This window comes from Lissotriton vulgaris, chromosome 4_1 (genome assembly GCF_964263255.1).
Source record: "Lissotriton vulgaris chromosome 4_1, aLisVul1.2, whole genome shotgun sequence".
Classification (NCBI taxonomy): Eukaryota; Metazoa; Chordata; class Amphibia; order Caudata; family Salamandridae; genus Lissotriton; species Lissotriton vulgaris.
Genome location: NC_141691.1, coordinates 1,887,313,778 through 1,887,338,546, shown reverse-complemented (window position 1 = coordinate 1,887,338,546; position 24,769 = coordinate 1,887,313,778). Strand labels below are relative to the sequence as shown.

At 43.4% G+C, this 24,769-nt stretch overlaps 1 long non-coding RNA gene across 1 annotated transcript in view; it reads left to right on the top strand.

Annotated features, from left to right (window-relative positions):
* The window catches only part of LOC147724675 (uncharacterized), a 416,529-nt gene extending 392,271 nt beyond the window's left edge, over positions 1-24,258 (top strand). Inside the window, exon 4 of the long non-coding RNA XR_015309929.1 lies at positions 20,207-24,258. This is a non-coding gene — a long non-coding RNA (uncharacterized LOC147724675). The remainder of the gene's footprint in view (positions 1-20,206) is intronic.
* The last annotated feature ends 511 nt before the right edge of the window (positions 24,259-24,769 follow it).

Sequence of the window (24,769 nt, the reverse complement as noted above, 5' to 3'; positions counted from 1 at the left end):
ATCACTCACGGTGTTACATTCCATCTTTGCCGCAATGGCTAAAAACAATCTGGGGATGGAGTCGATGCCCATGCGCAATGTAGGACAACAATGTGCGATCATCCGGACCCAACACTAGGCGGCGATCTATGCACAGATATGAATGTCAGCAGCCCTACATGCCAAGAACAGATGCATACTGGTAAGTAGCATATTCGTTGTGCCACCCCAATTAAGTATGGCTAGTTCGGGGGCTCTATTCCTCTGCAGATTGGCTTGGTATACACTGTCAGGTGGTTAATGTACGACCTGACCACAGTTTTTTTGCTGTCCTCCTCTCCGTTTGTATGGGCTGCCGATAGTAAAGTCAATATTGAGCCGTGGACATGTGCCACTCGGGGAAATCAAGAGCCTACTTTTCCTCAAGTTTGAAACCCTGGAGACCGAAACACCTAACCGATAAGAGGAAGCCTGATGTTGAGAAGGCATGTTGCCCCATAAACCCCAAATTGGCTGGTATAGTGGTTCCCTCGAAAGGTGTTCGAGACACTTTCCCGGCTTATGAGTCCCAAGACTCCATAGTGGCCAGCTCTCCTGGGTTCCTATGCGCTCCCTTCGTTGCCTCTGGATGAGTATGTGACCAAAATCACACCCAAATAAAGGCTGAATCCCTGCCCACTAGCTGCACCCAGGCCAAAAGCAACCAGCCATGACAAGACCGAGCCCCTGACCCCCTCTCACACCGGTGTAATGCCCACCCCTGTCGCCCCCTCTCACTGCAAGAACACCCCTTCAACTCACATTGCCTACATAATGAGAGGAGGTGTCACCAGCGAACTTGTAAGTGGCTCGAGCACAGTATAGAGCTGCACCCACAGCCGTGTCAGGAGAAGGCGGCGAGGACACCGCGCAGGACACGGGACGTGCACCCGTACTTCTTCCATCGGCTTGGCAGGGCCAGGCTCTACAGGTCAGCTAGGCCTCTGCCATGCTGCCTTACTACTGCAAGGCCTACTGTGTTGCGACACTGGTTCCTCCCAGCTCCTCCTGGGTTCAGGTGACAATGCCTGGGGCTGCAGGTTCCCAACTTTTGGAAATTCCAAAAGATCCTTCAGAGAGCTGGCGCACCTCCTTGTTCCGGCTGCACGGCTCACTCCTAGTTCATGCCTCGTGACTTGGTGCTTGATGCTCCACACTGCGTCCGCTCTCCTGCGAGTGGCAGGTGAACAGTACACAGTGGCGGTAATGCTTCTTGAAAACCAAGTCTCTATAGTTTCTTTATACATTACAAAAGGAATATAGCAGTTATGATGATGTCAGGGGTGATATTGTTCCAATCCTGGGTGCGAAGATAGTGAAGACCTTCCTTGAGATCCTTTCCTTCTTGCATCTTTTTATCATCATGGAAATGTTGTGGCTTCTCGTACTGTCTGTCTCGCGTGGTTTGTTTCTTGGCCAGGTATGTTGGTATATTATTTCTGATAACTTTGTAGATGATGGAGCTAGTCTGGAAGATAATTCCTTTTTGGAGGGAACGCAATTGAAATTCTTTCATCATGTGGATGATGTGGTTAGTGTGCCTTTGATGACAAGTGCTCAAGCTTCACCAGAAAGGAGACAAGCTACCGGGGACCGGTTTCTGGCATTTCAGCCTTCTTCGGCCCGGCTTGCTTGAATCCTGATGGAGCAGTGAGAAAGGGACTCATGTCTGAGTATACCCTGCCACACCTATAGTGGCCAAAAACGATTTAGAAAAGGGGGTGGTGATGAACAGAGTGTCTGAGTTAAACAGACCACTCTTACCCAGTCCAAAGATCAGGGCTTGATCCATCACCGTTATTTATCTCACTGCCCCATCCCAGCTCAGAACCTGGCTATATGCAAATCAGTCTGTCCCTGGCCCAGTGCATCATGGGAACAGGGCAGACTAAACTACCAAGCCAATTCTTCACCAGAAAGGAGACAAGCTACCGGGGACTGGGATGGTGCAGTGAGCTAAAAAACGGTGTTGGATCTAGCCCTGATCTCTTGACTGGGTGAGAGCTTTCTGCTTAATTCAGAGACTCTGTCCCTCACCACCCCTTGTTGTAAATATTTTTGTCCACCCTAAGCGTGGAAGGGTATTCTCAGATGTGAGACCCTTGCTCATTGCACCATCAGGATTCAAGCAAACCGGGCCGAAGACGGCTGTAATGCCAGAAACCGGTCCCCGGGAGCTTGTTTCCTTCCCAGTGTAAGAATTGGCTTTTGTAGTTTGGTTTGCCCTGTTCCCATCATGCACTGGGACAGGAACAGACTAATTTGCATACAGCCAGGTTCTGAAACTGGGATGGTGCAGTGAGCTAAAAAACGGTGTTGGATCTAGCCCTGATCTCTTGACTGGGTGAGAGCTTTCTGCTTAATTCAGAGACTCTGTCCCTCACCACCCCTTGTTGTAAATATGTCAGGAGAAGGCGGCGAGGACACCGCGCAGGACACGGGACGTGCACCCGGACTTCTTCCATCGGCTTGGCAGGGCCAGGCTCTACAGGTCAGCTAGGCCTCTGCCATGCTGCCTTACTACCGCAAGGCCTACTGTGTTGCGACACTGGTTCCTCCCAGCTCCTCCTGGGTTCAGGTGACAATGCCTGGGGCTGCAGGTTCCCAACTTTTGGAAATTCCAAAAGATCCTTCAGAGAGCTGGCGCACCTCCTTTTTCCGGCTGCACGGCTCACTCCTAGTTCATGCCTCTTGACTTGGTGCTTGATGCTCCACACTGCGTCCGCTCTCCTGCGAGTGGCAGGTGAACAGTACACAGTGGCGGTAATGCTTCTTGAAAACCAAGTCTCTATAGTTTCTTTATACATTACAAAAGGAATATAGCAGTTATGATGATGTCAGGGGTGATATTGTTCCAATCCTGGGTGCGAAGATAGTGAAGACCTTCCTTGAGATCCTTTCCTTCTTGCATCTTTTTATCATCATGGAAATGTTGTGGCTTCTCGTACTGTCTGTCTCGCGTGGTTTGTTTCTTGGCCAGGTATGTTGGTATATTATTTCTGATAACTTTGTAGATGATGGAGCTAGTCTGGAAGATAATTCCTTTTTGGAGGGAACGCAATTGAAATTCTTTCATCATGTGGATGATGTGGTTAGTGTGCCTTTGATGACAAGTGCTCAAGCTCTTAGGATGCCTTGTGGTGTGTCAAAGATGAGTCTGGGAGATTGTGGGGCAGAGTGTTGCCACTAATCAAGTGAGAACGGGCCGGGGCTTGAACAGTTGTTCTAGACTCGTCTTCTGGGAGAAAAATATATAAATTGATCAGGAGGAGATCTAGTGAGGTGTTCCATTAATGACCCCACTCGCAAACATCATCTACGCCCATGGAATTCATATCATATCCCATGCTTACGACACTGAACTCAGACTCTCCCTCTCTGACAAGATGCCAAACACCAGGAATTAATTACCCCATCTGCATGACGAAGTCTTCAAATGGATGAACACCGGCTGCCTCAAACTCAACACTGACAAGTCGGAAGTAGCAATCTTCAGCATAACTTGCCAAGTGAATGCAGTCTGTGTCTCCTGCCTTCACACGCTCAGGATACTCAAGAAGGTCTTGCAATGGCTCCCACCCATCACTCACAGAACTGTCACCCAAGGCCTCATTACCAGCAAACTGGAACATGGCAACACACTCTATACAGGAATTAACCCTCAACTGGCCAGAAGACTTGCTAGACCATGCAAAACTCTGCCACCAGGTTCACCCTCAACCTTTCACTCCACCCTCACATCACCACACATCTCAAAACGCTCCACTATCTCCCAATGCACAAATGAACACTCTTCAAATTCCTCACACAAAGCCTTACACAACATTGGCCCCATGTTCCTCTACAGCAGCATAAACTACCATAAACCTACCAGACACCTCCACATACCAGATCCAGAACCAGATCCGGTGGTCGTGCCTTCTCCTACCTCGTTCCTAAAGACTGGAAAGACCTACCCCCCACACATCAGAACATCCTCTTTAGTTCTTGAATTTCACATGGAACTGAAGACCCGTCCGTTCACCTAGCCTCAACCCTTTCTCAGCTCATACAACTCGTGCTCACGCGTCAGGACACCCTCCCGGGTAAGTTGTGCGCCTTACAGATACACATAACTTAACAAAACATAATGTGAGTTCCTTGTTGGGGCTGTATCTGTTCTTTTTCAGTGTCAGCTTGGGGTTCATATAGTGAAGCTTGAGTCTGACAAGCCAGAGAGAGCTGAAACTATCCACTTGTGGGTGTAGTGGTGGGTGGTCAGTAATAAAGTGGATGCCTGTTCTATGATGGGATCTAATGTCATCTTTTTGTTAAAGATGCGATTGATGGTTTAACATTTGTCGACAGATTATGGCATTGGAGGTTTAGGGAGAAGATTTATACAGTGCTTGACAGCTTAGAAGAGTGTTTTACTTCTGTTGATAAAAAGCTAGTAGAAGGCAGGTTTGGATGTGGTGATGAGGGGTCTGTGGGTAGTGTGGAGTGACCTATCTAGAGGTCTGTGCGAACTTCTACACAATATGCAAATTTTCAATTCATATCTCCCCATAAAATGTGCATTCTCAATTCATATATCTAATCACGCTGGACACCCACATTCAATGCCCACATTTCACATCTAGAGCCCCATCAGCAATTCCATAACACCGTGGTATCACAACCTAAAAGTGAGGGTCGTACTTGCTTTGTCAGGGACAGTAATCCCAAGAGCCTTGCAGTACTCTGAGGTGGTGTCCCTTTTACACTGTCTCCAGACATCTGTCCATCGAACCGTGTCCATTTGATGGCGGTTGCCCCTACACATTTGCCAGACAAAGACAATTGTGTTGTTTACCCATAGTACTACTCATTAGAAGTCTATCTCTTATCTGTCTTACAAACATGTGGTAGGCAGCAATCACCCTCTTGGTCACATGTGGAGCATGCATGTCCCACTGTGGAGTAGCATGAGGAGAACAACTGGGAAGCTCAGATATGCTGACTCTACCTTGTGAATGCCATGCCATTATCTGCTCTTAGTTAAAGCAAACACATCTACCAATATGGCGCTGCTAAGTCCACACCTCATCCCACCTGGAGGTACTGATATTGGAGGTACCAGTATCCCTGAGGAGGGATGGATTCTCTTGGTCAAGTGAAATTATTGGTGGGATTTGCTGTCTAAATGTCACCCAGAGCCCGAGAGTGAAGCTTACCATGTCTGTAAGTTATCATAAGATTGATGTATGTGTGTTATGTGGGGGGGTACATATTTATATGCAGTACATAAGTGGAGGTGTGTAATATGTTAATTATTATCAAAGTGTGAAAGGGGCTTGATTCACGAGAGATGAAGCCTCGAGTAGTTCTTTATGCCTGCTCATCCCTCAACGATGGTAATAAATATTAAGATGCATGTATGGTTAATGACCTGTTATTGTCAGTCTAAATGAAAGTATTAGGATAAGCAGTATATAATGGGTTGAATTGTGTTCCATTTGTGCAGTGAGGTATAATCATATGAACTAGGCCTTGGGAATATGGCCCTGAATGTTTTCTTCTATAAAGTAATTCTTCAATGTAATTTGAGGCACTAAGCAGTGTTTTCTTAAATCTGTTAAACTGTATTGTGTTAATACCATGGAATTTGGCGTTTGCCCAGCTGTAAGAAATGTGTGAAGCTGTGTTTTTCAGTAGGAACATAGCATAAATAAATCAATAAATAAAAACAAAGTGGGTACATGTGTAGCATAGTCCTATATTGCCATTGAGGGATTCATAATTGTCACCTGGACCACGAAATGCCAATCTAGGACCAACTACAAGTTTCCTGGTATGTATTTTTTTTATATTCAATGTTTTATTTTTGTACAGTCATGGATAAGAATGTGTTTTGCCAATAAGGAGCGCAGAGAGGCCCTAGGGGAGGGGGCTTGAATCTGGGGGAAACATGGCGGCGGCCGCTTGAGCCGCTGCAGCGCTCTGTGTGTGTTCTCCCGGCTTGATGTGCTCGCATTGATTATGGTCGGCTTTTTAATGCAGTTTATTATGTGGTAATCTATACTACGGGCCCCGACACCTCTGGTGTAATTTCTGGTGAAAGCGGATCAGCGGATCAGCGCGGTACATACTACCTGCCCGATGGGATTTGAGAAGAGGGCGTGTTCCTTCGCAAATGCAAATCCGAGTCCGAGTGCTGTGGAGGTGAAGAACGCTTACGCTTACCCGGCTCGCCTTGTCTGTTACGATAAGCTAATCTCTGCAGGCTCCGCAGGCTGTGGGCGTACGTTACAGTGGAGAAGCGACCTGCTGTGGAGTTTGGCCGCCCTGGAGTTAAGACGGGGGCGCCGAATTCGTGGCTTGCTTCCCGGACGCCGGGGGTTAGTTGCCGTTGCAGTCACTGAAGTGGAGACGCCCATATCACCGGACGAGAAGACGACGAAGGTAGGGGAAGCAGCGTGTCACCAGGAGCAGAGGGAGCTAAGGGGAAGCGGAGGTAGTGGCAGCGATACCGAGAGGGTAACAGCTGATCACTTGAGAGGCGATCTATGTAAAACTAAGGTCAGCAAGGGAGCATTAAGGAAATGTAAAAGCAGAGATAAAAATAAAATAACGTGGTCACGGGATACCACGGCTCCATTGAGTGACTCAAGCTTACCTATAGCCGATTTTGAAGCCAGTTCAGGACATGATGGTGGACCGATAATTAAAACAGGAGTAACAGGGGAAACTAAAAGAAAGCATAGTTCTTCAGCAGACCATTTTTCCACTGACAAAAAAGAGCCCTCCTCATATCTAACCGGGCAGGTTAAAGCAAAACGTGTATACACGCGCAAATCAGCCAAGGGGTCGAAAACATCTAAAAGTCAGAACGCTACTTCTGTTTCTAGAATCACACCATCTTTGAGGTCTTACTTTAAAGTAGTACCACAAGTAGTACTACTGTCAGATAAATTAGAAAAGATCCCAGAAGACAAGATGGAAATTGAGGGTCCAATAAACTCCGAAGATTTGATTAATAAAAATGACTCTCCATTAGAAATGGCGACGGGGGGCTCTGATGTCTCCACGAACCCTGGCGCAGGGGGGGTAGATGGTAATAATTCAGAGAACCCATCAAGACAACTGCCACCTCTGGCCCTGGTTTTGGCACCCCCATTGGCTCCCCCTCTTGCGCTGACCTCATTAGCAGGCTTAAGTCTACAGGATTCCACAGGCCTGCAGGGTTCTACACAAGGAATTACAGCTACTAATGCAGAATTGATCTCTACTTTGCAGGCGTCTTTTCAGGAGATGTTTACTTCTCTATCAGTGGATATTAAAAAGGGATTTGAAACCTCAGCAGCTAACCAAGCAGACATTAGGTGTTACTGTGAAAGCCTAGACAAAAAATTAAGCGATCTATCAATGAGAACAGAGACATTGGAGGACAGAGTGACAGGCCTGTCCATTCATTTAGATGAGGCTAAATCCAACATCATCACGCTTAGGAAGGAAGATCAAATTCTCTCAGAGCGGATGGAGACGCTTGAGAATAATGCTCGCAGAAATAACCTTCGTCTACTGAATATTCCAGAGGATAAAGAAGGTTCAGACATCAAGCAGTTTGTTATCTCGCTACTGAAGGAGGCGTTAAGACTTGACCAATCTGAAGAAGAACTATCGTTAGATATTCAGCGTATACACAGAGAGCCTTTTAAGAAAAACCCTCAAAGAACTAAGCCCAGGAAAATTCTGGTTAATTTCCTTACATACTCCCTTAAAGAAACTATTCTTAATCTGGCCTTAAAACAGAAATCTGTCACGGCAAAAGGTTTCAGCTTTCAAGTAAGATCGGATCTGTCTAGGATCACACTAGACAAACAATGGGAGTTTGGAAAAAGGTTAGAGGCTTTCAGAAGTTATGGTGCAACGGCTCAATTGGTTTTCCCCGCCGCACTGAGAGTAATGCACAACAATACTATGCACAATATAAGATCGGTGCAAGCAGCGGATGAGTTACTGTTCACTATAGGTGGAGAAAAAGGAGAAAGGGGGGCAAGAAAATAGAGGTAGGATAACAGAAAAAAAAAAAAAAAGAAATCTTAACTAGTCATAGAAAAGTCGAGAAAAGAAAAGACGGAGGTGAGGGAGTCTTACACATAAATAAAGGAAGGAAAAAAAAAGAAAAATTTAGTTTCAAAGAGAAAAAAAAAAGAAAAAAGAAAAGGTATATAGAATGGGATGGGTAAGGAGAAGGAAAGGGAAGAGGGAGAAAAAAAAAAGGGGGGTTTTAAGGTTAGTTGCTAAAACACACAATATAGTAGTACACCACACATATGGACATAGTGAAAACTTCTGGTAAAGAGTATATATGTTAGTTTAACATATTTCTTAGGGGTGACTACTCCATCCATCTATCCGTCCTGTTGTTTTTTTTTTTTTTTTCTTTTTTCTTTCGACCACTACTAGATAGGGAGTTCACAACAGAGTGCTATCTTCTGGTTTTTTTCCAGATAGATAAAACAAGGGTTTCCCAGGGGGTGGGGGGGGGGGGGAGTCAGGGGCACTGGGGGGGGTTGCAGAGGAGAAAATCAAAAAAGAGTCCTTTTTTTCGTGGAAATTTGGTTTTTTGTTTAATATGGTCACGGACAAGAGCTGTCCTAGTTATAACTGTTTCTAGCAGGGGTATATGCACGACAGAGCTTGCTTTTTGGAGGGGAGCGGTAGGAAGAAATGGATTTACTATCTTAATGAGTAATTATGAGTAAATTATCTATTCTCTCCTGGAATACTAATGGTCTGCGGACTTGCCCCAGGAAAAATAACATCATGCAATACCTTCGGGACTCGTCCGCACAGATCATGGTAATTCAGGAGACACATTTGACCGACTCAGAAATACAGATATTGGTTAAGAGAAATAGATGGATTGATGCCTGCATAAATACGACACAAACAACACATACTAGAGGTGTAGCAATCCTATTTAGAAAGTCTATTAAAGCAAGACTGATTTCAAAAATAGTAGACCCAGGGGGACGATGGGCAATAGTGTCAGCCATAATATTTGGTGCTCCAATAACTATTACAGGATACTATGGTCCTAACCAGGATGATCCATCGGCATTGAGAGCTCTATTTTCACATCTATATTCATACCCTGATCCAATTATCCTAGCAGGAGACTTTAATATAGTTCTAGATCCTGTATTGGATAAATCTCCATCCAACAGAGCCAAAGTCTTGTCCAAAACAAGGGCATACTTGCAGGACAATATGAAGCAGTTAGGTTATAACGATATCTGGAGAACAATGCATGGTCAACAAAGAGGAGTCACTTTTCGGAACTACAGGCACCATCACCAATCTCGTATCGATTTTATCCTGATTAGCCAATCATTAGTACACCAGGTCAAATCAGTATCCCACTTACCCTTTCATCTCTCAGATCATGCAGCAATTCTTTTAGATCTGGAAGGATTTCCAATGAAACGAGCAGGCAATTGGTCGTTTGACCGTTCATTACTCTCATCATCTAACATTATTGATGCCCTTAAGATTGAGGTCCAGCTTTTTCTGGACGATAATATAGGGTCAGCATCTCCAGACGTTACATGGGATGCACTTAAGGCGTTCTTAAGGGGCCAGATAAAAAATAAAGTATCCTATAAGAACAAAATCTATAGGGAAGCAGTAAATTCACTGGAATCAGAGTTAGCTAATCTTCAAGCAGATTTAATGAGTCACTCCGATCCCAGCTCGCCTACGGCCCAGGAAAAGCAGAACAAAATGACCGTTTTGAAAGGAGAATTAAGCTCGATATTAAATACCAGGGTTCAAGAGAGATGGGAAGCCAGCAAACTGGCACACTTCGAATATGGCGAAGGTGCCAGTAAATTGCTTGCATGGAAAACAAAGACTGAGCTAGTCCGTAATAACATTAACTCTATCATGACTGATGGCATCATAGTTTCTACTGATGTGGATATTAGGAGAACGCTCCGCGACTTTTTTAGTAACATTTATTGTGAGGATATTCAGGTGGAGACAAAGCAGGTCAAAGATTGGCTAGCGGAAGTGTCTCTCCCCGTCCTGACATCAGAACAAAGTAATAAATTAGATGACCCGATCTCACAAGAGGAAGTTAAGCGAGTTATGGCCAGTAGTAAAAAGGGTAAAGCATCAGGCCCTGATGGTTTGCCATCTGAAATTTATAAAGCCCTATCTTCAGTCATTATTCCTTTTTTGACTGAGCTCTTCAATAAAATCCTCCTTGAAGGGATGCCCCCCCCAAATCATGGGATAGTGCATCAATTACATTGATATTAAAACCAGGCAAATCAGCGTTGAACTGTGGGTCTTATAGACCAATTTCCATTCTAAATACAGATTACAAAATATTTACCTCTGTACTTGCGAACAGGTTGGGTGCAGCTGCAACAAACATCTTGCACACAGATCAAAAAGGATTTGTAAAGGGGCGTCAATTATATGAACTGACATATGACCTTATAGGTGCTATCGATATGGCGACAGTGACATCATTACCTCTAGCTGTAATGACCTTAGATGCCACTAAGGCATTTGATAGAGTAAATTGGGTGTATCTATCAGAAGTACTGGAAAAATTCAATTTAGGTAGCAAATTTAGACGCACAATCAAACTCTTGTATAAGAACCCATCAGCATCCTTACTTGTCAATGGTGAACTATCGGACCCTTTTAATATCACTCGGGGAACCCGACAGGGATGTCCCCTTTCCCCCCTCCTATTTGATCTCTATATAGAACCTTTTGCACAAAAAATTCGAGATAATAGTAATATTAAGTCCTTTGTGTTTGAAGGGTGGGAGAGGAAGGTCGCTTTATATGCAGATGACCTTCTCATTTTTACATCTGAGTTAAGATCAGCTTTTCCAACACTAATTACCTTGGCTGAAGAGTTTGGAGCAGTATCAGGGTATGAGGTTAATGCAGCCAAGACAGACATTATGGTCTGGAACGACCCTGTACCTGTAGTAGGGGTCCAGACAAGTTCAGTTCTTCGATACTTAGGATTGAATATTTACCAAAACATAGACGAGATTGTTCCAGCAAATTTTTCGCTTATATCTAAAGAATGTCGTAGGCAAATGAAATCATGGTCCAACCTACCGCTATCTTTATTGGGTAGATCCAATTTAGTGAAAATGACGATTTTACCTAAGATCACATTTTTATTTAATACCATCCCCCTTTTTTTTTGATCCCAAAATGATATCTAAATTACAAAGCGATATACGTTCTTTTATCTGGAATAACCATAACCCAAGAATCTCATGGAAAAAGATCAGGCGCCGTAGAGAGAAGGGAGGTTTAGCTGCACCCGATTTACAACTTTATGGGTGGGCTTTTCAAATGTCCCATCTTAGGATGCTATTAAAATCCCCTATAAACTTGGCCTGTGGACACATGTTCGCAGCACTACTTAGAGGAGAAAAAGTGGCTGACCATGAATTTTTGTTTAAATTTGGGGATCCAAGGTTTTTTAAGAAAATAAAATTAAAGGTGCTTAGGGATGCATGCAGAACATGGGTTAAACTTAGATGTACCCTTAAAATTGACTATTATTCTGCTAAAGCCCCACTTTGGAACTCTCCTGGCTCTCCGAGCTGGCTACTGGATAGTCTTGCAATACCATTACGTGAGGCGGGCTTGATAACTTGGGGGGACATCTTTATTGAAGGAAGTTTACTACCATGGGAGATTCTATGTTCAAAAGTGGGGCCTAGGCTCTCTAGGTTAAAATATCTTCAAATCCAAGGTTGGGCAAATGCAAGGTCCCGTGTTAAAGGTAGATTTGCAATAGGAAATGATAGTACATTAGTGTCACTACTAACGGATAAACCCCCATTTCAGAAAGAAGTCTCATCATGGTATAATATGTTACTAGATGAAGTAGAGGGTGAGTTCCTATTACCAGATCAGTTATGGTCCACACATATGACTGGCATTAGTGTTGAGAATATGTGGCATGAATCATTTAAAATCCTGTGGAACATAGTAAAACCATCGTGGTTACGCCGAAATCATCTGTTCACACTGCATAGGGCCTACTATTCGCCCCAACGCCTGTCAAAGTTTATAGACAACACGCAGGTTTTATGCCCTAAATGCGGTTTGGCAGAGGCCTCGGACTTACACATGTTCTTGGAATGCCCATTGCTAACATCATTTTGGGACTCCGTTTCGAGTTCAATATCTACCTCGTTGAGATCTCCACTAATTTTGAAACCTGCTCTTGTTATTTTTGGAATTTCACCAGAGTTTACTGGTCCAGCAAAAAATTTACTTTTTTTTTTGTATTTTGTTGGCAAGAAGGGAAATATGTAAAAAATGGAAGGATCCCTCACCTCCAACATTGCTGGATTGGAAAAGGTCAGTTCTACAAACATCAAAGATGGACCTCTTAAGATCAGGAAATCAAAACAAGAGAAAATTTTGGAGTTTGCTAAATTGGTAAAGAGCTATGGTTGATCTTGGGGTTTTTTTTTCTTTTTTTTTTTCCCCAAGGTCCAATGATTACGCTGCTTGGCATCCTCTTCTTTCTCCATTTGACTATACCCGATATATCCCAGCACGATGGGTATATGAACGCAGCATGGGTCCCATATGGTTATTCAAGGTGGATATGTTGGATTATGATTCTACTTGCTGTGGAGCAATTAGAGCGGCATACCCCGGAGCTCCTTCCAGTATATCTGAGACAGTAAGATCGTTTCCACATGCTACTAGTTGATTACCAAGGGCGAAAATGAGGACAAGAAAAAAAAAAAAAGGAACATAGCATAAATAAATCAATAAATAAAAACAAAGTGGGTACATGTGTAGCATAGTCCTATATTGCCATTGAGGGATTCATAATTGTCACCTGGACCACGAAATGCCAATCTAGGACCAACTACAAGTTTCCTGGTATGTATTTATTTTATATTCAATGTTTATTTTTGTACAGTCATGGATAAGAATGTGTTTTGCCAATAAGGAACTGTCCACTGAAAGCAGTATGTGAAGAGGGTGCTAATTAAACAAACATTAGTCAAAGTTAATTGGCCTCGGCCTCGTCAAGCGGGGAAGGCGGAAATGAAGAGCACACTTGAGAGAGAGAGACTGAGACGACAGAAATGAGGAGAGAGCAAAGAAACATGCATTCTGATGAAGTGCTGAAAGTAAAACAAAAAAGAGTCCCCTCAAGTGAGCACTGGAAGGATACAAATCTTCCAATCAGAGCCCTAAGGGGCCGAAATGATGCTGAATGGGATAAACACAAGATTGGTGAGGAAAACCCTCCGAACAGGTGCACATAACGGAGATTGACAACAAAGCCATCCAATAATGAGGAAAGGGCCACCCCAAAGCACACTATTGGCAACAAAAGCTCTGCCTACATTCAGCTAACTGTGTCTGTGGCTGATACCCAATGAAGGGCAATGGCGAAGTTGTTTAGAGTAGTTTTGGGCTGCAAGCTTCTAACTGCACTCATGCTTCGAAACTAATTAGCTAGGGAAGGGGGAAGGAAATCAGACTGAGACTTAACTTCCCATTGTTGGAAATCGTGTATTTCGCAAGAATTATGTTGCCTGTTAAATAACATTGAGTCCTGAGAAGTATGAGTTTTGAAACCAATGTTCTTGCATAATAAAAACATCGACCCTCTTAGACACACATCCCTTTTTATAAAATAGAAATGTTGATTTATTTGTGTTAAAAAAGTTTTTTTTAATTGTTTACATTATTTAGATTTAGGACGCCAAACAACCTCTGGTGTGCTTTGTAACTTTGCTCTGCTCTTAATTGTGCCTGCCTCATTCCTTTGGCACCTTCCTCGGTGCTGTCTCTGCCTATGAGGCAGGATGTAGGACCCTTTCTGGAAATGGGCAGACTGTGCCAGGGCGGAGGTGCCATTCTCTTCATAATTTGGCAGCATGATGTGAGAAGAGAAGATGAAGCAATGCATGGGTATTCCCTGCTAATGCATCTGGTATGCCAATTGGTGTGGGCAAGAATTGAGCAATGTGCTCTTAATGAAAGTGCTGCCGGGGGAGGAAGTAGAGTTTCATGGGTATTTTTCAGTTACACCACAAAGATGAAAGGAACTAGAGAATGGCATTTGGAGGATTCAGGCAAACTTTATTGTTATATGAGCAATAGCCATATAGCACTGAGTAAAGATTGTGCAAAGGCCTCAGTGCACCAAAGTCACATATCTTTCTTTCATGAGTAGTTGACTTGCATCTATACATCAGGTGTAAGCCAAGAATAAGACAAGAGGAAGAGGCACCCTTTCACAGGAAACATATGGTGAATCTGGCCCAGTGTTTTGCTGCGCCTCCTCATTCTGCCACAATGCACAGTACTTGCTGTATTTCACCTAGTTGTGTGATACATGCTTTGTGTCTGATGGTCAAGGTGGGTACATTATCCTTATGCTAGCCTCTCTGGTTTTCCGTCCACCGCAGGTACCAAAACGATGACAGTATTGTCCGCTGAGGTGTGCATACAAGCACATTCAGTGGCTAGCTGTTTGAGCAAAGTTGCTGTGCCAAAGAGGTACTTAAAACAAATATATAACCACTCCTGGAAAGTAGCGAAGCCAGCTAGAGGCCAATACATATATGAGGATTGTAGATGCTGCCTCTTTGTATGTTTTTTCACAGGGGTACTTAAGCCAGTAAGTTTGAGGCATAAACATGTAGCCTTGAGACTTGATAAACCTCCTGCTTCAAAGAAGCCACCTACCAATAATTGTCCGACAATATAAAAGCCATAGATTTAGCAAATATTAAAAATGTAGTGACTTGCATTCTATTTGTTAAATAATCAGTGCTGACATTCCTTTGCCTATCCATGCATGAACACTTTACTAAACTACTTCAATGTCAAAGGTAACACTTCCGGGAAATAGTTCTTCCGGGTTAGAGGTCAGTTCCAGAATACATCCATTAAGGCATGGTTCACTTCTATGAGCACCCTTTACTGAGTCACCAAGCCAGTTCCAAATTGATAAATGCGCTTCAAAAGTCTCCTTTTGGTGCCAGCACCAGGCATGGCAGTTAGGTTTTCTTACAGTTACTATAGTTGCAGTTTAGCACTTATTTCATTAGAATCGCCCTGTTGTCCACCACGTCTCTGCAGATAGCCCGCCACTACCTTTCATAAACCCCACCTGTGTCATGTCGCTCAAACACTTTTTATTTCAAGCTCGTATTTGTCGGTGATGAGGAGATATCTTCCTCTTAACTCTAAGATATCCGAGGGTATTGCGCCCCATGCTTGCACATGTGAAAAGACTATTGCCTGCAGCAGTAGAGCCTCCAGTAACAAAGCCGAAAACCTGTAAGAAATGGCAACTACTCACGATATTTTGAACAGCCCACCAGACACCACCTTACCCTTTTCTACAAACTGCTGGGAGGCCACCCAGAGCGTACAAGCTGGGCTTCTCAAATGCCAAACTAATAGATGGGCACGTTTCTTGCAGACAGCATATATCTTTCTTGTACCTTCAAGTACTCGCCCCATGGGAAACTGATCTATGATGCGAGTGGAAACTGTGCAAGCGCGAGCCTCCCGACTCCCTCCAGTGCCTGACAGACGTATGGGCTGCCCCAGGGCCGGCTTTAGCATTGGTGGCGCCCAGTGCGACAATCACTTTTGCCACACCCATGTCCCATGACCGCTTCCTCAGATTCCCTCACTACCACATGCAAAAGTACCCCTTATCTCTCCTATCATAAGATCTTGTTGAACACTGCACCCCCTGAAGTCACAGGGCCCCCTCCACAGGTCAGCACCCAGTGAGGCCGCACCAGTCGCACTGCCCTAAAGCCAGCCCTCCTTGCATTTACTTTCTAGAAAGTGCCTTACACATTACATGGCTGATGAAATTCCTTTCTTAATGGGCATCGTAGTGCGTAGGATCAGGGCCGGCTTCAGCACTGGTGGCGCCTGGTGCGACAATCTTTTTCGGCACCCCCTTGACCTGCTTCTCAGAATCCCTCAATACCTCCTGGCAAAAGTGCCCCCCATCTCTCCATAGACACTCTCTCAAATACATTTCATTTGTTTAATGCACTGGTAAAAGCTGGCTTTACTAATCCACTCCGCTATCCACATACAATATACACAGGGCTTTAAGTGGGATGAAAAAACTGGGGGGTCTCTCAAAAGGGAGTGGTCAGTGTAATTAGGGGCGTGGCTTTAAATCACTTACTTGCATTTTGCTGTTTCTGTCATTGCATCCAGATATTTGATACAAGTAACATCATACCTACATTAAGAAAGGGATATTGGCTTTGTCAATGGTTATTGCTTGCAGAAGATAAATAAGCTGCAACTATGACTTGTATATAATATTGACAAAGCTTCCAATTAAATCCCTGGTGACCCTACCACAATGTTGCTGCTCCTGAGTTTCAGAAAGAGAAGGGAAATCCAGAAAGAAAATTACTCTTAAAGGATTTCCCTTCCCCCACAACGCTCACCTGGCATAACGTCATTCTGTAATTTCTCTACTACTGAGAAGTGAGCAGTGTGAGCAGAGCAAATCCATGTGCCTGCTGTTTCGAAACAGGTCTCTATCAGGCTTTGTTTGCGCCCTGGCACTTTTTTTCCGGACTCCAGTGACAGCAAACAGCTGTCACTGCAGTCTGGGAAAAAAACGGACTGCCCGTGTCAGGGCTCAAAACAGAGCCCGATAGAGACCCGTTTCGAGGCCCTCTGAAAAAAACTACCGGTGCTCAGACCCCTTGAGACCCGGCCCACTTAAAGCCCTGAATATACAGATCTGTTCTTTGCAGCAGGCATATTAACCCTCTGCGCTACTTTAGAACGAGTCAAAAACGGCCACTAGACAAAACTCCGATCTTTCTAGCAGGAACATCAATCACAAGAGTTATCCTGATATTTTTATTGGTCCCGGAAAACTGGGCACACCAGGAGCTCTGCAGCAGGTGCTTCTAAATTGTAAGTTATTACTAAACACAACGCCCTCTGTGAGGCTGCACCGGTCACACCGCCCTAAAGCTGACCCTGCATAGGAATGAATGATTTTACCCAATAAGAATAGCAACTTGCGCTTAGTGACAGTACACAATGAGGAAAGACTGCCCAAGAGGTTGGCTCAAGTGATTCTTGCACAAACCTTTCGATAGAGTTGTCCGCCTGATGCAAACTCCCCTGGGAGGGATGCTACCAGGTCTTTTGCTGACTCCGTTGTGGGCATTTTGTGTCCGTCTGTATCCATTAAATGCCTGGTAGCTACTCCTCTCACTTACGTGTCGACAGTTGAGGCCTGTTAAATCCATGAAAAAGCCGATATCCATAAGGAAACCCGACATTTCGACCCTTACAGTAATCAACCCACAGGTCTCTTCAGGACAGCACCATTCAGTAAATGATCTTGATCAAAAGGCTGACACCTAAACCAGCATGGACGTGAACATGTGGAAACAATCCAACTGGCCCACCGCACAGTCCATTGGAAATCTCAGCACAGTTGAAGGAATACATACATACATCAACCCAGTACAGGCAACCCTGCATCCAGTAGGGTGTGTTGTAATGGATGCATGGAAATGACCTGCGTGGTAGTGACATATTATAACTATGACGACTCTATGGAGCGAGCTTGTCCAATGTACGGCCCACCAATGTATTTTGTTTGGCCGGAGCAGACACTGTCCTTAAGGTTAATGCTAGAGCAGGTTAGGAAACAGCCTTTGTCATTTAGAAGGATTGATACACTGCTGGTGGTGGGCAGATGTGGGCAGGGAGGCTCTGTTTGAAATATGGCAGCCCAGCTCTAGGCTGAAGAAGAGAGCAGCAGAGGCGCACCAGAGATTTGCTCCTCTGAGAGGCTCATTCATGAGAGGGGCAGCAGTGGCAGACAGATGGCTTGCACAGCAGAGTGGCACATAGCAGTGGCAAGGTCTCCATCCAGTCTTCATTAAAGTAAACTTCCTTATAAGACTAAGCTTTGAATGTATCATATGTGGAGTTTACAATGTTAAAACAAGTTCATGAGATACACATGTTTCACAATGAATACATACAAAGGAGCATTCGAAAATGGCTGCCTATGCATGGACAGGCATTCACAGTCATCTTCAAAAACCTTTGATGAAGCACTCAAGTAAGCATCAAGAAAGCCAATATGTCTGTCCCCAAATATTAAAGACAATACCTCTTCACTTCTCTTGTTTCAGTTGATCCTGTTTTTCTCTGCAGTGTGCTCAACTATCATGTGAGCCCACTGATGGCGCTCCTGTTTACTAGACTGAGACCCAAGATTTAGGATTTAAGGTCATGGAGGCTTCAGAGTGCACTCCTCTTTAAGGGCCAGATGTAGGTGGCCGTTTCAGGCCATTTACCGATCGGTAACGGCCGATTTTGGCCGTTACCGATCGGTAAATGGGTGACAGGTATGTAGGGGATTTTACCGAATCGGTAAAATAAAAATTCGGTAAATTTACCGAATCTGAGGCTCCCATATGTAGGTGGGACTCTTCTGAGTCCCAGAGGCCTTACAGAATCGGTATTTTACCATCAAATCCAATTTGATGGTAAAATACCGATTCCGGTGTGCATGCACATGTGTGCATGCACACCTATGCCATGTGACAGGCAGACCTGCCCTTAGGGCATGTATGCCTGCCACATGGCGCCCGAGCCTGTTTGGGGGTGCCAGAGGGTGTCAAAGTGACACCCCCTGCACCCTTGTGAAAATCGGTATTTACCGATTCGGTAAATACCGATTCGGTAATGCCCATTCATTCCTATGGGCTTCGAAGCCCATAGGAATGAATGGGCATTACCGATTCGGTATTTACCGAATCGGTAAATACCGAATACTTCCAAATCGGTATTCCAGCACATCTGGAATACCTACATGTCCACAGCTTAGATTTACCAATTTTTAATTACCGAATCGGTAAAATTCGGTAATTAAAAATCGGTAAATCTATTTTATCTACATCTAGCCCTAAGAGAGTGTCTTTTGCCCTCTCTACCTTGGCTAGAAGAGACTGATGTTGGTGGCACCATAATCAGTGCGAGGTAATGGGCCATTTTTCATGAATCCTTCTGAGGGAGTAGACTAATGGCCTAAACGGCAGAAACGTCCACTCAGTCTCCCTGACGTTGGCACCTTTACGGACATGTATGTAGGGCTTATGTTCAAATCAGTGATTGCCTGTTGTTGAGTATGAAGTCTGTGTTCAAGTGCCTTCAGAAAGGTGACTTGCATTGTGCAAGGATGGGCAGGGTCTATTTCAACGTGGTAGCCTGCATATTCCAATTTCTTTCTTGCATGCTCCAAGAACGTTGTTCTTTTTGCTGCAGAATGTCCCAGGATGCCAGTGGTAAACCACTCTAATTATCCTTGTTGGAGCCCAGCAATCTCTGACTTCACAGGGACTCCAGGAAAAGGGTCTAACAGTAGATAGTTTGTATGTTTAAATCATGCCCTCTCTGTACAATCGATTAGTAGTAGCAACAACTTGTAGGACAACTTGTAAGACATCCTCTTTCATCATGACTGGGATTTTAGTCTGAACTCCTAAAATGGAACATTCCCTTGCTTGATCTCCTTCCTCAAGCATTTATGAATTGTTGGGTTTTGTGCCTGTTTCTAAAGTTATTATGTTCAATTGATGTCATAATTCCAAACCTGGGGTCCAACTTTGAACTGGCTGGGTAGAAACGAGAGAGCCTCCAATTTTTTAAAGAAGTGTTGAATTCTTTGTGAGAGGTTTGTCTGCCAAGCGACAATCCTCTTATGGAATTATCTCCAGCATCCGGATGGCAAGGCGGAGGCAGTTCCACCAGTGGATCTTCCAGCAGCGGAGAATCTTCCAAAGAAGGGTTCACCACTTCCCACACAAATGAGAATTTAACATTTGGAGCCAGCTCTAAATCAGGCCCTTTATATAAACATGGTTATCTGAGTTCATAAGCCATGGCACTGACAGAGTAAACTTAACAGTAGAGTGACAAAAGGAGAGCCAGAGACTGTGTAGAATAAACAGTTTTTCAGCATTGAGGAAAATGTGTAAGATTTTTAGGACAGAGAGTAGATGTTTGCAGAGAGTTTTCCTGTCCCTGTGAAAAAGCATGTCTGATGGTGATCGAATGTGCTTATGCTCCTTTGTCACATCTTTTGTTTCATCTCTTGTTTCATCTCTTGCAGATTCACCACCAGTGGAAACTGATTACTAGGACCTGGATTTGGACAATAGTGAACCTCGCGGAGGAGCAGCTGAGGACTATGATGGTGCAGCCCGCATGAGGTGCATGTCCCACAATGAGGCAAATGGTTCTGCCTCAATACTTTAACTACGAATGACTCTTTTTGATTCTTGAGGCACATTTGCCATGTCTTGGTGTCTTCATGGAGTCGCTTTCTCATGGGGCACACCTAATGGATACTTCGTTCTATTTGCATACTTGAATAAACAGTGACTTTGGTAAAGGTGTGGCGATGAGAAGAAGAAAACAAAAACAAACTGACTAAACTATTCCTGCTACATGGCGAGACATGGACCCAGTACCCACACTGGCTTTAGAAGAGGGGTATCACCCTCACATAATATACTGGAACTTCAATGTATCGCAAAAATATTTCTTCCCAAAAACAGCCGTAGTTGATATTGTGCATTGATCGACCCGGATGCTCCCTATGACGAAGTCACTAGAACAAAGTTCTGGACCAAGTTGGACAAACTGGTTTTCACTCCAGAACTACTATGGTTGATACAGCTTTTGAACACATCAAAGCGGACATGGACATGCAGACAGAACTGACAACTTCACTGAAAAGTTGCATATCCCTGCAGGGTCAAACTGACATTTCTTCTCGCACTTGTTTTAGTTTACATCTATAAATCTAATTTGCATTACATTTCAAAATAGTCTATTTATTCTCGCCTTAAACATTCCAGGTTTGCATCTGTGTTTTTTACTATGCTGACGACACAGCCCTTCTCATCTACAAGGTGGGGACCTAATGCGCCTTTCCTGCATTGACTATTGGGCCATGAACATTGTTCAGATTTTATCACCCAAGATAACAAAGGTCGTGATATTTGTTAACTCTTGCTGCTCAAAACATACAGCATGAGAATGGAAAGCGTATAATTGCACTCTATAAGTTGTAGTACTGGTATTTTGTTATTATACTGTTGGAGTCTGTGTGTTTCAACCGACAAATATGCTATTAAAATGGCAGCCACTGTATTGAACTGAGATAGCCTCTTGTACAGCGGCTCATCTTTTATGCCATTCCATAGAGCTTTAAACACCAAGGATGCTCACGCCAAGATTTATACTGCCCCTCATTGTTTCTAGGCAGTGCAACCAAACAAGGTCAAGTTGAGGCTGAGAGAAAGAGAAGAGACATCTCGTTGAGGGCGCTTTAATGGAGTCCAATCCACAAGAGCAAATTAAATTAGAGCTCAGTGATACGAAGTCACTTATTCAGTTTAGGGATATACTGCAGCCAGGAATCAAAGCCGGACTGGCCATAGCGGGCACTGTGCAATCCCCCGGTGCGCTGCACAGGTGGGAACTGGTTTTGGGCCCCTGGTGGCCGTTTTTGTCACTGGGCCGTTTTTGCAGCATAGCTGCAAAATCGGCACTGTACCAAAGTCGGCCGAAAACCGGCCCCAGCAAAGAGCTCGGAGCATGTTCAACCCTCCCGAGTGGGGAGGGGGAGGGCCGGCCGGCCGAGCACTTTGCCAGGGCCGGTTGTGGTTCCCAGTCCGGCCCTGCCAGGAATGATGGATTAGATAGCTCCTTAAGAGTTGACAGATTGAGAATCCAAATTGATAATGGACCTGTGACTACAAACTAGCCACTGTTTAATAAATGAAGCGTTAATGTGCTAGCTGCCATTCATTCCAGAGCAAAATTCAGTTGTCCACCAAGCAAATTGTGCTGCAAAAGACAGGATTCAAACACACTAATTAATAAAACCCCATGTGCCAAGTTTGAATAACGGTTGGGCAATGCTTTAAATGCAAATTTAGAAGTGCAGGTACTCCCTATTTAGAGTGCTTGTGTGTCCCTCAGTTCCTGAGAAGTGCCGGCAGTACTCTCCTATGAAATGTATTGCAGGTGTGCTGAGACGTGCAAGTATTCTCGCTCACAAGTTAAAGAAGTGCAGGTTCTCATTAACGGACAGTATCTGTCCGTTTAAAGCACTGCTTGTGGGTCTGAAAGCAAGGGTCCCCAATCTAACTATTTTTAAGGCTTTTAGCATATTGGGAGGTGTGTGGGGGTGGGGGTGTATGTATATTTACTGAAAAAAACATAGGTTTGAGACCGTATATAGTTAGGAATTAGCATTTACAAAACCTTATTTTACTCACACAAAACCATTGAAATTCGCATATATAGTTAGTTGCACTAACTATATATCGCGCACCCGCAATCCACTGCTGATGATGTCACATATTGCATCATTCATGACATGGTCAGTGACATCACTGATGACATCACTGATGACATCTCAAATGACATCACTGATGACATCTCAATTGACATCACTGATCACAAGGAGGCCCCATGTGAAGAATAATTATATCTGGCAATTCTTCACATTTCCCCGGGGCCAAAAAAAAGTAAATGCCCGTTACGTCACATGTCTCATCTGTGACAAAGTTCTGTCCCGAGGGACAGAAAAAAAGTACAGCTTCGGGAATCACACCATGCATCGCCACATGGAGAGGTGGCACCCTGTTAATTATAGTGCTGCGCAGGTACGTGACCTGCAAGAAAACCCCCCTCCTGTGGCCAGTACATCAACCGAACAGGCAGTGACGGGACCAGAGGCGAGGGAGACGGTCCCAAACATCCATATGAACTTCGGGGACCTGAAGCATATCTGCATTGTTTGCGGCAAATTAATTTGCTATGGGGAGAAAAGTATACGTCTAATCAACAGAGCTTATGAAAATCATAAATGTACAAAACGCCCCAGAAAGTAAATTATCTTTTTTTTGTTGCTCCTGTTGAGCCCTTTATGACGACTGATTTTCGTTTCCCCCCCAAAAAAATAAAAAATATATAAAACCGTTCTTAAAATACAAAAAAAGTAAAAAAAATGTTCATAAAAATAATTAAAAACATTTAAAACAACAAAAACAATAAAAAAACAAGTTATTTTCAGAACTACCTCCCATTTATAAAAAATTGCTAGAATGTTTAGCACTCTGGCAACCTCTTTTTCTTTTGATTCGCTACCCGGTTCGCGCGCCGGTATGCGAACCGGAAGCGAAACAAAAAAAAAATTAAATAAAAAGGAAGAGTGAGTATAAGGGAAAGAAACAGAGAATAATGTTAAAAGAAAGACAGCTAGAGGGAGTAACAAAGAGATACTGTTTAATAGATCTATTTTCCAAAGAAAAGATGTAAGAGGGTATAATTGAGAAAAACAAAATAAAGTGAAAGAAAAAAAGGAGAGTAGAAGAATAATAAACAAGAGTTACTTGGAGAATGTGAGTAAATGTTCAAATTAAGAAGAAAAACAGTAAAGGATGTGGAATGAGAGGTAGGGATAGAACCGGACTAAAACAACAACCGTGAGGGAAGGTGTTAAGAAAACAGTGAGCGAAAGTAAATAGGAATAAAACAAGATGTTTGACAGTGAATAAGGTTAAAACATGTGGAATAACAGAGAGAAAAAACAGAAAGCAGAAAAGAAGAAGTGACAGAAAAGGTTTGAGTTAGAGTTTCTAAGAGGAAATATGTTGTGCAACTAAAGTTATTTTTATAAAAACGTTTTCTGTTAGTTATTTACTGTCCCTCAGTTATAGTTATAGATTGACTTAGGCTTCTCTGTTGTAGTCATGGTTTGAGTTAGACATGAAAATTAAATGAAAGTGATTTTTTTCCTGCAATTTACAGCAAGAAATACAAAAATTAAAATGGCACAATCTGAGGAAGCTGTTGCGAATACTGTGGAAAAATCAACAACTTACATGGAAATTATGATTAACGCAGAAAATGAGACCCAAAATATTGAAGAACTACCAAATGAGGAAGAAGACACGTTTTTTTGGGATCAATCTCTTGATGAGGAATACCTCAAATGTTAGGAAATAGTTGAACTATTAGAAAGACTTTCCAATAAAAACATTCCTGAGGAAATAATTTAAGAGGAAATCCCTGATAAAGACTTGTTAAAAGTTCTTCTAAATATTGAGAATTCTACTGAATAAATTTATATTTAGAAATTTAAAATTGTTTGACACATTATTTTTTTTCATTTGTAATTCATGCAGTAGGAGAATAAAGGAAAGTGAGTGAGTGAAGGAGTGAAAGAAGACAAGTGAGGGAAAGGGAGTGAGGGACAGACAAGAACTGCTAAGGGAGAGTGAGGTATCAGAGTAAGAAGAGAGCGGTGAGAGAGATTGAGGGGAGGAGAGTGAGGGTGAAAGAAAAGAAGTAACGATACAGGAAAAGTGAGGGGAAAACTAAGGGAAGCAGTGTAAAGACAGTAAGCAAAGTGAGGGAGGGAAGAGACTGAGGGAGAGGGAAGGGAGATGAGGGAACAAATTTATCAACTATCATGCTGAAGAAGAGCGTGGGGGAAAAAAAACAAAGAGGAGGACTAAGAGGAAAGAACAATCAGGTAAAAAATACAATTGCTTTAAAGCATGAAGTGCTTTTCCACACATTTACATTTAAATAACCCATACTAGAACATACACGATATCTACAGAGGAGACGGTGTACATTGAATTTTAGACTC